Genomic DNA, 12547 nt, shown 5'->3' with positions numbered 1-12547 from the left:
CTGTGCCCGTCTATCCCGCCATGGATTGCCTGGAGCTAGAAGAACGTATGGCGTACGAAAGGACGGCATCAGCCATCGAGGAATTAATTCAAAGGCAAAATCTAAGAAGATTTAAGACTGATGGAGGCAGGGGATGAGGGAGTGGGAGGGGGTCCGGGGCAACTCTCTTCCTTCTGGCGTGGGTGGTGATGGGGGTGTTCCCGGTGCCAATCACTGAGAGAGGGGGTTAGGGGGCAGAGTGAACCCCAGGGGGCAGATAAGGAACTCACTCTTGGACATTTTGATTTAAAGATGCCTGCGGACCTCCTGGGTGGAGATGTTCAGCAAATTATTGAGGAAAGAAAAACGAGGTACATTTTCTTCCTCTGGATGCTCACAGAAGTATCAGAGACATAATTACAATGCAGTGGTGTGATAATGGGGGGGGGCAGAGGGAAAGGGTGAGGATGAGCTGATGGAGCCTCACATTCAGTGCAATCCTCTGCCGTCCTCCCCTGAGCTCTCCCACGGTGTTGGGGAGGACGTGGGGTCATCCATCAGTCAGACCTGGGGACCTGGTCCCGTCTGGTCTGGACACTTACACAGCGGGGAGTCTGGAATCGAGTCTGTCCTGGTTAACAGTGCTTCCCAATTGTTCTCCCGGCTTCCTTATTTTTTTTGACTAGGGCCTCCCTGCGTTCCTTAATGACCTGCACATGCTGTCCTACCTCCTCCTGGTGTGGGCGTCTGTGGTTGTGGCAGTTAGGCGTCCAGTGAAGGTGGACATGAGGGGGACCCGAGATGCTTACTGAGACACCAACCCAAATGGCCCTTCAGGGGAGCATAGGCAGGTGGCAGTTGTCACCAGAGATTCAGAGCCCCAAAGAGAAGGAGGACCTTTGCGGAGGAACACTTGTGACATGGGGGTGAGGATGGCGGTGGGCGTTTGACCCACCATCGTTTCTGACTGGGTTCTCCTCCATCTCTATCAAGGGGAGCAGGGTTTTTATTTATTTATTTTATTTTTTATTTTTATTTTTTATTTTTCTGAAGCTGGAAACAGGGAGAGATAGTCAGACAGACTCCCACATGCGCCCGACTGGGATCCACCTGGCACGCCCACCAGGGGGCGACGCTCTGCCCACCAGGGAGCGATGCTCTGCCCCTCCGGGGTGTCACTCTGTTGCGACCAGAGCCACTCTAGTGCCTGGGGCAGAGGCCAAGGAGCCATCCCCAGCGCCCGGGCCATCTTTGCTCTGATGGAGCCTTGGCTGCGGGAGGGGAAGAGAGAGACAGAGAGGAAGGAGAGGGGGAGGGGTGGAGAAGCAGATGGGCGCTTCTCCTGTGTGCCCTGGCCGGGAATCGAACCCGGGACTTCTGCACGCCAGGCCGACGCTCTACCACTGAGCCAACCGGCCAGGGCAGGTTTTTTTTTTTTTTTTAATGAAGGCAGGTTCTTAAGTTGGGGAGGATTCGGAAAGGTTAAAAGGGGACACCTCGGTTGACATGGACTATTCCTGTGCCTTAGGCTCCATGAGGCTGTTTCTGCCTCCGTGTAGGGAAGGTTGCAGATTCTCCTGTCTGCCCACAGGTCTGATGAGTGCTTATCTCCCTGCACCCCCGACGGTCCTCGGGACATCGGCCATACGTGGGGATAATTCTTCCACTAATTTACACAGTTTCCACATTAGCCACACAGCAGCCCTGTGGGGTAAACTGTCTATTGAATAAGAAATCAGATTCTCAGAGTTGATGAGACTTCCCCAAGGTCATAGAGCTTGTCATAGTCAGAACTGACACATAGCTGTGTCAGAGTCAGAACTGGTCCCTAGATTTCTTGATTCTCAGTCCAAAGCTTGTTTCCGCCATAGTACTGGGCTTTTTTGGGCTGCTCACTGACCTCAGTGTGGGGCTTACCAACTGCAGGAATATCTCACTTCTGCCCACACAAAGATCTGCCTGAGCCCGATTTGTGGGTAGGTCACAGTAACACTGCCTGGTGACAAGAGGCAGAATGCATGCTTGCGTGATGCCCCGTTCACCAGGCGGAGCGGTGGAGAAGGAAGATGCTGGATGGGAAGTCACAAGACCTGGATCCCGGGCCTGTTTCTTCCTCATGGCAACTGTGTTTGTGAGAGAATCTCCCTAGGGCTGTGTCCTTGTCTGTCAATCAGGAGAGCACCCTGCCCGTGGTATGAGGCGTGTGAGAGAGCTGGGTGACCTGACAGGCTCTATACAACTCTAAAGCACCGATGCAATTATTCTGGGGGATTTGAACCCGAAGCCTGATGTGTAATTGCTTCTTTCCACCTGGGACGTATGATGAGGCTTCTGCTCAGTTCTCTCCCCCACGAGGGAACAGCAGTTATCTAGGGGGCATTTGGTTTGGTCCTAAATCATGCGCAGGTATTGTGGGAGTCTGGCAGAAGAGAGCCTCTTCAGGTGCCCCGCACGATCTCTGCGTGTAGAGACAGAGATAAGATTATTTACACCCCTTTCCATTATTCACAGCCTCTTGGAATGTAGTGTTAAATAATTCAGAGACCGTACAAGCTCGGGATTGATGGTGAAGCTGATAGTTTCTGCAAGTGCAGCAGGCAGCAGCAGCTGCAGAGGGCCAGATTCCCGGACAAATGCACGTGGCAACCAGGCTGGGGACCCAGACTCTCCTCGGGACCTGGGACGGCGGCCTCCCGCCAGTCTGAGGATGCTCCGGATTACAGGGGTGCCGGAACCTTGTCTCTGGGGTGAAATTGTCTACCCTCTAGTGACCTTCTCATCTAAAGCCCCTGGACGGCCACTCATGTTAGAATTATCCACCGCACCTGGCCTAGGTCCAGTCCCATTCTAGGTGGTTGATGAGACCTAAGGAAAAAAAAAAAGGTCTTCATTTCTGAGCTGCTTATTGTCTGTTCTACAACCGACGAGGCACAAGCCGAGCCCCTGGGAGCTGTGCGCTTAGGAGCCCGGTGCCTGCGTGGGCGTGGGGAAGTGTAGAGGGTGGAGAAGGGAGACTGGAAAACTGAATCCGGAGAAGCAGAGAGCCAGGAGGAGGCCCGGGGGGAGAGGCTCAGACAGGAATACAGTTTGGCATTTGAGGAGGACAAGTCCTGGGAAGTGACTGACCACTGGGTCATTTCCAGCCTCTTAAGTAAAGGCTTCTTTCTCAGGCGCCACACTGAGGCAGGTGCACGGGCCACAAGCCCATTCGGGCCCTACCAGCCACCAGGCTGCCCGGCCTCTCACCGCCCCGCCTCCCCACGTGGCTCCTGGGCTCTGAGCCCCTGCTCCCATCCCGGTACTGAGATCTTGTCCTGGCCCTCCTTGGCGTTCACCAGGTCCAGACTCCTCTGGCTCACAGAGCGCCGGCTCCGCCCCCCGGCCCTGCCCGGCCCCGCCCCTGGCCCTGCCAGGCCCCAGGTTCACTCTGGAGTTCTCAGCTGCCTGCAGCGTCCCCGGTGGTCTCCCAGCCCGTGGAATCCGCCAAGGCCAGGAGGGCTCCTCGTTTCTGCGTTCAGATGGACGTCCCTGGTGACCTCCACAAGGGAACGCTGGGTGAATCCTTAGTTACCATGCTAGATCCTAAGTAACCAGGAGTGTGATCATAAGCCTACTTAGGTTGCCAGTGAACGAAACCGGGGGGTGGAACAGGGTCCTGGGTGGGAGCTCTGTCAGTTTCCTTGGGGGGGCAGGGTCACGACCCTGCTGGGTGTGTCCTGGAAAGTGGTCAGGGGCAGCCTGCGCCTTCCTGGAGCCAAAGGAATTTGAACACCATGGCAGGGGTGATAGGGACACAGGGGAACAGCCTGGCGGTACAAGCCCAAAGGAATCAGACTTTGAGGCAAGAAGTTTTATCATTAGCCACAAAGACTCCTCTGCGGCCGGTCAGGCAGAGGTGGGGCCTTTTAGACGATGCCCACTGAGTCTCTGGAATGTACGGAGGACCAGAGAGAACGCAGAACTGAGAACTGATTGGACAGGGAGGGCCGGGGCCTGGGTTGGGCATCTGGTCTTAGACCAGAGAAGGGAGACTAGACTCCTTTCTGACACAGGACAGGAGGACTTAAGGTGCAGGATGTAGGGTGGGGAAGGAGCCCAAGGGGCCTGCTGGTGACGAGGTGGAGGGACACAGTCTCATAGGCAGCTTTTCAGAGAGGAGCACGAGCCGGGTCAGGACTGCTGGGCTGTGTGAGGTCCCTGAGAAGCTGGGGGCAGGTGGGCAGGCAGGAAAAGCTGACATCACCCACCCGAGCCAGGCATTCACGCAGCTCCGGCGACAGGTTAGACACTTGGCCTGGGCTGTCCCTGTCACGGCTCAGGACACCAGGCTAAGGAGACGTCTTGCCCTTCCCCATTTTTCAGGTGAGGCAATGGAGGCTCAGAGAGGTCCATGAACATCATCAAGGTCCCGCTGCTGAGAGTGGCGGAGGTGGGATTTGATCCTAGTCTTCCTGAGGGAGGGGACCTCAGTCTTCGCACCATGCCCTCAGGGTGACTTCTTTCATCCGCACAGCTGCGCCATGACTTGTCATAAACCCATTGAAGAATGTGGCCCAGCTTCTTTATTTCTCATTTTATTTATTAAAAAAATTTGTTTTCAGTTACAGCTGGCACCCGATATTATATCAGCGTCAGGTGTACAGCACTGTGGTCAGACATTGCCACAACTTACGAAGGGACCCCCCATAAGTCTTGCGCCCTCCTGACAACATGTGTCGTCCCCACATGACTATGTTCCCTAAGCTGTACTTCGTCTGTTCAGGAGGATTTTGCAACTGTGGCCCAGCCTCTGAACAATAATAGTGACAATTATAAGAGCATAATCACGTCCACCTGGATGGCTTTCCGCTGCTTGTAATTTCCTGGTTTCATCAGATTCTGATCTTCGCGACATTATTTACCACGGGACAATCAGAGCAGATTGTTGGAAGATGAAAATTGACCAGAGAGGCTCAGGGCCACACGGGACGTTGGTCCCCTGGTTATGGCTGGAAATGGACCCCTCTGTATTTTTATACATGACTCCCGGGCCTCACCCTGCTTCCTGCGCATTATAGGGTTGACTGCACTTCAAGGGGCTGGTTAAAGGAGGGAGGAGTGACTCAGTGACCCGTGTGGGTTCCCACAGCACTCCATGCTCAGGCCTGCAGTGTGCTGCTGGCCTTGTCACCACTCGTGGACACAGGGGGGATGATGGCTTGAATGCCTTCTATGTGCCAGATTTGGAACAGACCTCATCTCATTTAACCGGGAGGTAGGCCTTGCTAATATACCCATTTTACAGACAAGGGAAGGTATGTCTGGAAAATGGCGGTGCCTGGTCTCGTCTGGATCTAACGCCTCACTTCTCTCCAGGGCCCCTTGCTCCTGAGCACGCTTATTCGATAGTGATCACAGGCATCGAATACAGGAGACCTGCTCTCAGCTGCCTGGGTTCGGACTGGCAGTGTCTCCCTCCCTGCTCTGAGAATTACGCTACCTCTGACCGAATCCTTGTGAAATTGATGGCAATGGTAGGGTTCATTGCATTTCTTTCCCGCTCGATTGCAGAGTCAATGGGGCAGGGACGAGGTTCGTTTTGCTGACCGTGAATTCTTGGTGTCTGGCACAGTGTTGGTGTTCAGTGCCCGAGGGGCCCCCATTCCTGAGATGTTAATAAAATGCAGAGTCAGGATTCAAATTCGTTTCACTGCCCACGCTTTAAGAGCTGTAGGGGTGGGCTGGTGTTGGTGTTTGTACGGGGGGAGGAAGAGGCAAAGGTGCGGAATAAATAACTGAATTAAAATCGCAAGGGGAGCCCTTTGGGGCAGCACATGTCGGAGGGTTGCTCTAATAAGTGGACAAGGAGAGTGTCCACCCCCAGCGCTGCTTAGCGGGCTGATGCACGGTCCCCCAGCCTGCCGGTGGGAAGGAGGGGAAGCTGCTGGTTTGGAGTGTCACAGGGCCAGGTGCTACCTGATGCCTGTTAGCCTAAACCGTTGCTCCCCATGGAGACTTGAGGCTGCATGAGGCTCGGTGGACGCTGCTCAGCTGTGACCACACAACGGAGGAGAGAGAGCCAGGACACTGGAGGGGAGGATCCAGCCCTCAGTTCCACCCTGTCTTTGTGGTTAGTTATTAGTGCATTCTTTCTGCCTTTGTGGTTAGTTATTAAGTCCTTGGACCTGTTTTCTCGGCTCCGGCCTCAACTGTCCCTGGCTTCGATCCACCCCAGCCCTTCCCAGGCAGGCCCAGTGAATACATCTACTGAGAAGACGCTGTGGGGACAGTCTGCCTCATAACGTTGGGCCTCAGCTGCCCCGCTGGTCTCTGGGCATTGGGTCCGCACGGTACCAAGAGCTCACTAACGTGCTCGCTGAGCACTCTCCCTGTGGGCGGCACCTGCATGGGGACCCTGTGGCCCCCGGAGCCCGAGCAGTCTCTGCTGTGCCCCTCTCCAGCTTTGTGACCTGGGTAGGTGACTAATGGCCTGGTGACTCAGACTCCTCGACTGCAAAGTGGGGATGTAAAGAGTAATTTCTGCAAAGGTCTAATATAAAGATGAAGTGAAATCATAAATGCAGTTTCTCCCCAAGTGCCTGGCCCACGGCAAGCACTTAGTAAAAACATTGGCTCCATGGGCTTTGGGTTGTTTTAAGAATCAAATGAAACAACAAGATGAGAGCTCTTTGCATGAGCCCACAGGTGCCGCATCCACCCCGTGTACCAGGGGACCCGTATCAGTTACACAGGGTCTTCTACGGGACCAGGACTGTCACACCTGTGACTATGCATTACTTGTTTTCCCTGCTCATAATGACAGTCTGCTATCTTGTCTGCCTTGCAAACTCCTACTCATCCTTCAATGTCTGTCAGTGTCACCTCCTCCATGCAGCCTTTCTTGACTTACCTGGCACCATTAGTTGTTCCGCTTTCCACTTCCACAGCACTTGGTGCAGACGCCAGACCCGCCCAGGCTGCATCATTCTGCGGCGAGTGGTTTTGGGGTGGGCTTCTCCTCCTCTCGGCTCTACGCTCAGCAGACTGAGCACCTTGAGGTCTCACCAGGTGGTCCCACTCAGCGCTGGACCCAGCAGAGGGGCTGGCCCGTGGACAGTCTGAAAACCACGGGGCCAAAGGCGGAAGGCCTTGTGACTCATGGGAGACAAGGAGTCATTGTGGAATTTGAAAAGGATCAGGTGCTCTCTTGCAGGCCTCAATATGTACGTAAATGTAACTGGGCTTTCAATAGAGATTGAAATTAGTTGCTTTCTCTAATTAAAAAAAAAAACACCACAAAACTTTTAACAGTGCAGGAAAACCCACCAATGGGTTGTGTGACTATATGTAATTTTTTCCTTCAAGGATTTGTTTTCTGCCTTATGAACAGACAGACACTCTCCCCCACGCTGCAAGGTGAACCTTAGTCATCCCTTTGCTGGGAAGGACCATTGAGAAATGACTTGTGCTTTATTTTTTTTATGGGCTCAGAAGAGATAATTGCTTAAAGCTGAATTTTGGACCGCTGAACATCCAGTGAAGGTCTCGAGCATAATTGTTTCCACATAACCCATAACCAGACACCTTTTATTCTCCATGTTTTGACTTCAGAGGCTAGTTCTCTTGGCAACAGTGTATCTTTCTGTGGGGAGAGGAAAACAGCCATTTTGGGGTAATCTCTGCTCAGCAGATAAGAAAAAGGTAACACTTGAGGAAATAGAAAATTGTGGGCGTTATTGGAATAATGAATGAGACTTGTATGAATATGTAGATACATCAGCGCCTGAAACGGAATGACATCTCTCCAAACCCGTGACCACAGCTCAGTGTCTCTTTCCTCCCACAGTTCGAAGAGCGGGAAGCGAGTCCTCGCCTCTGTGCCTTGTGCTCTGGCCAGACGACTCTGCCGCGTGGGGGCCTGAGAGTAGCTGCTGGCCGTGTTGGGCTTATAACCGTTCTTTGCCGGTTCACTCCAGAGGATCAAAGGGTAGGTGGCCAGGTGTGATGGGAGAGTCCAGGAATGGGTGACGGGACACTTGGATTCTGGTTCTGGTGGTGACAGGACACCATTCACCTCACAGAATCCGTGTCCTTGCCTGGGATGGGAGGGAGATGGGTGAGGATCAAAGGTTGTGAACTATCAGTCAGATGGCCCAATCCAGCTCTCAGGAATATCTGTTTGGCCAACAAGTACCCAAACTAATTGAGTAATTGACAACATTTACAACTCAGAGTAGATTTCATAAAAAATGACAATTTTGCCTCTTGTGGATAATGGGACAGCTCTAGAAGTCCTGGACCCACATTTCTGCACAAAGTTGGAACTTCTTTTTTTGACAGAAAGAGAGAGACAGAGAGAGGGACATATAGAGACAGACAGACAGGAAGGGAGAGAGATGAGAAGCATCAATTCATTGCAGCACCTTAGTTGTTCATTGATTGCTTTCTCATATGTGCCTTGACCTGGGGTGGGGGCTACTGCAGAGCGAGTGACCCCTTGATTAAGTCAGCGACCTTTGGGCTCAATCCAGCAACCATGGGGTCATATCTAGGATCCCATGCTCAAGCCAGCAACCCCACACTCAAGCTGGTGAGCCTGTGTTGAAGCTGGATGAGCCCATACTCAAGCCGGCGACCTCGGGGCTTCGAACCTGGGTCCTCTGCATCCCAGTCCAATGCTCTATCCACTGTGCCAATGCCTGGTCAGGTGGAACTCATCAGTTCTTTCAATGAGAGTCCTCAGTTTACCACAGTCCCCACCAGTCCCTGTTATCCACATGGAGTTTGTCTCACACATTGATATTGCCTGCTGAGACCCTACAGGCATTTGAGTTTATGACCCCTGGACTAGGGGATCTTGAATTTCCCACCTAAATTTGTCAGTATCTGGCCAGGACACATGGAGGCGAAACTATTTTGTCCTCATTTGCCTATCGTTTCCATTTTATGGATGCAGAAACTGAGAGTCAGCAAGGGCAGCGACCACGTGGATAGTCATGAGGTTATGGGGGGGGCTCCTGGCACCCTGTCCCTTGGTCATCTCTGAGAGTTACAGTTTCCACGTCACACACAGGACTGAGGCAGTCACGTGGTCTGGATGCTCAGGACTAGGACCACGTGACCCACAGAAACCACTTGAATGGAGCCTGTGTTACCACGCGGTAAAGCATTCTAGAGACGAAACTGCTGATTCAGAGTGATTTTGAATCTGAGAAAAGCCCCACCCACTTTGCATATTTGGAAAAAAAAAAGTCATTTCTTAAATGTTGAGCACTTGACCATTTTTGTAGGGCTTTACAGCTCGTTTGGAAAGTATAGAGAAGTGAGACTCAGTGAGGCGGTCAGGCTATGAGGATTTTACAATTGATTCAATTTCTGAATTGGGTCAGACTTCTGTCTTCGCCACTTCCTAGCTTTGCAGCTTCACCTTCTTGGTCTGTTATAAAGAGGTATTCAAAGCAACTCCAGCTCCTGTTGTGTGCTGTGATATGTGCCCCATGTGTGTCCCGTGCTTTGTGTATGTTGGGGACCCGTGCGGAGACCCGAGGACACGCACAGCATTTGCTCGGTGTTTCCCAGACATTCACTCAATGGGTCGTATTATCCCCACTGACGTTGTAGAGTTGAGACTCAGTGGCAGTAAGACAGTTATTGATGTTTACATGGCAAAGATGTACTAGAATTCTGCGTAATTTCAAACCACGTAGTGTTTTCACCGCCTCCCAGTTGTTCCCCGTCGTGCTGGTCTCTGTGCCCCTCCCTTCACCAGGTTCTGAGTCAACCTACAGCAGACTTTAGTTTCCCTGCTGCAGAACGCAAAGATTGCACCAGATGACCATTGCTCCTCCCAGCCTTCAGGTGCCGTGATTCAACTAATGAATGAAGAGGCAAAGGATGGCATTAAAACATAGAAATAGAAGACTTACCTTCATTTTATTGCATCGCTTAAACAGGATCAGAGACTTAAAATAATTAGCTGTAGTATAAAGAAAATAGTTTTGTTCCCCATTATACTGAACTTTCATTTTCTCTCTGTCCTCCTTTGAGAGCTCATCTGGACTGTCCAGACACTGGGGCCTGATCTGAAAAACCTATTGTTCCATGGCCCCACTTTTAATTCAAAGGTAGTTCCTACAACCCCATTATTGATAAAGATAAGCCCAGGATTACAGGAACAAAAGCCCCGCTCCCCGTGTGAGCCCTCAGCCGGCAGCAAACAAAAGGGGAGAGAGGGAAAAGGGAATTTGAACACATCTTCCTTTTAAAAATGAGTCACCAGATCCATTCTTTTTGTTCTTTCCTGGGGAGATGATTACAAGGGCAGCCAAGAAGAGTCCTCGGTCACTCCCTTTTTCTTCTTTTTCTTTGGTGGTGACAGAACCAGGCTAGAAGATCCCAACTTGGCTGGTAACCTTGGACACGTCACAGTCAGGGGTCAGTCACACACACTTGTCTTCCGTTCATCAGAGTCGATCAAGGAGTTGGTTGTGGGCAGTCCAGGACATCGAGCCTCCTCACTGCTTGTTTGATCTGGTGCTTACTGGCCGGGACGTCCCCAGTGAGCACGAGCGTGTGGTTGTCTTGGGTCGATACGCCTGTCCCCATGGTTGGCTTACTGGCCGGGACGTCCCCAGTGAGCACGAGCGTGTGGTTGTCTTGGGTCGATACGCCTGACCCCGTGGTTGGCGAAGAGGGATGGTGGGATGGTGGTGGTTGGGCGTGTCCCTCCTGGCGGGCTCTTTCGAGGTGGAGTCTTCCCTGCTGGAATGTGGGTGCTGTGTGTGCCTGTGGGGGTGCTGAGTGGGCACCTGCTGGCCCTTTCAGAGTCGGCTTTGGCTTTAGAGTTGGGAGGGGCAGCGGTCTCTGTCTCCACTTTCCACCATCTTGCTGAAAATGCCTTTTTCTTTTCAAAAATGACTTTCTCCCTGAAGAAAAAGAAGTAAAAAATTTTAGATATTGTTTTATGGTGGAAGCTTTAGAAGATACTGAAAGTTATTTAAAACTTGTAAATCACCAGATATGACCTATCACCAGATATGACCACTGATGTGTGCACATGTACGTGTGTGTGTGTGTTTCCGTATATTCTGATGTATGCACAGACTTGTATCTAGGTTTTTATATCACTTTACATGTGAGCATCTCTCCCACACGCTTATGTATGCCTAAGAACGGGTCTGATGGTGCATCCTTCTTGCTGGGTCAGCTGCAGTATGCTCAGGCTTTGGTCCCACATTGGGCTTATTTGCAGAGTTTTACTGTCATGGAGGATGCCACCCTGGATATCCTTGCCTGTTTATCTTGGCTCTGACCGTTTGAGCCAACAGACATCTCTCAGAGAGAGACTCTGAAGGATGGGACCGAGTGTCCCCTTTGTTCAAACCCCCGCCTGACGACCTCCTGACTCTGTCCTCTCCCTGACGCGCTGCCCTCAGGAGAAGTGGCAGCTGTTGGCCGGTGTTGGCAGCCTTGCGTGGTGCAGTCCCTTCCCGGCCCCACCCCACGGTGTCTCAGCGGGTCCCTACGTCTCCCTGGCAGTTCTGCCAGTTTCCAGTGCCCGTTGCGTCTCCCTGCCCCTCCTGTTTCACACCTCCCGTCTTGGCTTAGTGTCCCCCAAACTCCCAGCGTTCACATATCACCTTTACAATTTTGCTATTTTCACAGGTTATCTGGACCACTATGTGGTTGATATTTATTCTCAAGATTACATGCTTCTTAAAAAGTAGAGCTACAGTAGGTGTGATAGCATGGATTTAATATATTGGGCACATGTGCATCTGCACACACACGTGTGTGTGTGTGTGTGTGTGTGTATTTTTTCTTCTAATTCTCATGAACATAAATTCATAACTGTTGAAATAAAAAGTAAAGACTCTTCCTAACCCACTTGCAGTGCTCTCCCACGGTGGCACATGCTTTCTGCTTTGGGGAACGGGATAGCAGTACCGTCTTCCTGGTGTACTGTCCTGCCCTCTCTGCTACACTAACTCCTGTTCATGTCCAGAGGCCTGGGAGGGCAGCCCTGGCCCCAAGTGAGACCTATCCTTCTGCATGGTTGCTCATCTTAGCCCTCAGCACAACAAGTTGTAATTTTCTATTTACTTATCATCACTAAGCATGTAGGGAACTCCTTTATATGCCAGGCTCCATGTGAAGATGGTAGTGCTGGAAAAAAATATTCCTGTGTTTGAGGGACTCAGAGCTGGTGGTGTTTCTGCTTCGGCCGTGGGAACCCAGAGCAAGCCTAAATCATTTGCTCAGGGCCCTGGCTGTGTCAGGGAAGGCTTCCGTGTGGAGGTGACTGAGCTGAGTCTTATAAAAATAGTTTAGAAAATATCTGTTTAACACAAAAGAAGCAGCAAAGAGGAGATTGATGAACAAAAAAGCTGTGAGACGTGGGGAAAACAGCCCAATGGCAAACATAAATGCAAGCACATCAATTATTATACTACGCTCTTCAGTTAGAAGGCGGAGATTGTAAGACGGGAAACAGAAAACAAGTTTCAACTACGTGCTGTCTAGAAAATAAACACTGTAGACTCAATGACACAGAAAGGTTAAAAGTAAAAAGATTACAAAGTTACCACCC

The 12547-nt window shown here is 51.5% G+C and overlaps 1 long non-coding RNA gene across 3 annotated transcripts in view; it reads left to right on the top strand.

Moving 5' to 3' along the window:
- Positions 1-12547, top strand: part of LOC136329447 (uncharacterized) — a 196082-nt gene that overhangs the window by 79904 nt on the left and 103631 nt on the right. For 2 of the 3 annotated variants that reach the window (XR_010730190.1, XR_010730191.1), the window contains exon 2: positions 7805-7945. This is a non-coding gene — a long non-coding RNA (uncharacterized lncRNA). Of the gene's footprint in view, positions 1-3425; positions 3535-7804; positions 7946-12547 lie in introns of those variants that run through there. The other variant, XR_010730192.1, reaches the window with a different exon arrangement.

This window comes from Saccopteryx bilineata, chromosome 3 (assembly GCF_036850765.1).
Source record: "Saccopteryx bilineata isolate mSacBil1 chromosome 3, mSacBil1_pri_phased_curated, whole genome shotgun sequence".
Classification (NCBI taxonomy): Eukaryota; Metazoa; Chordata; class Mammalia; order Chiroptera; family Emballonuridae; genus Saccopteryx; species Saccopteryx bilineata.
This window is presented reverse-complemented; position numbering and strand designations above follow the sequence as displayed.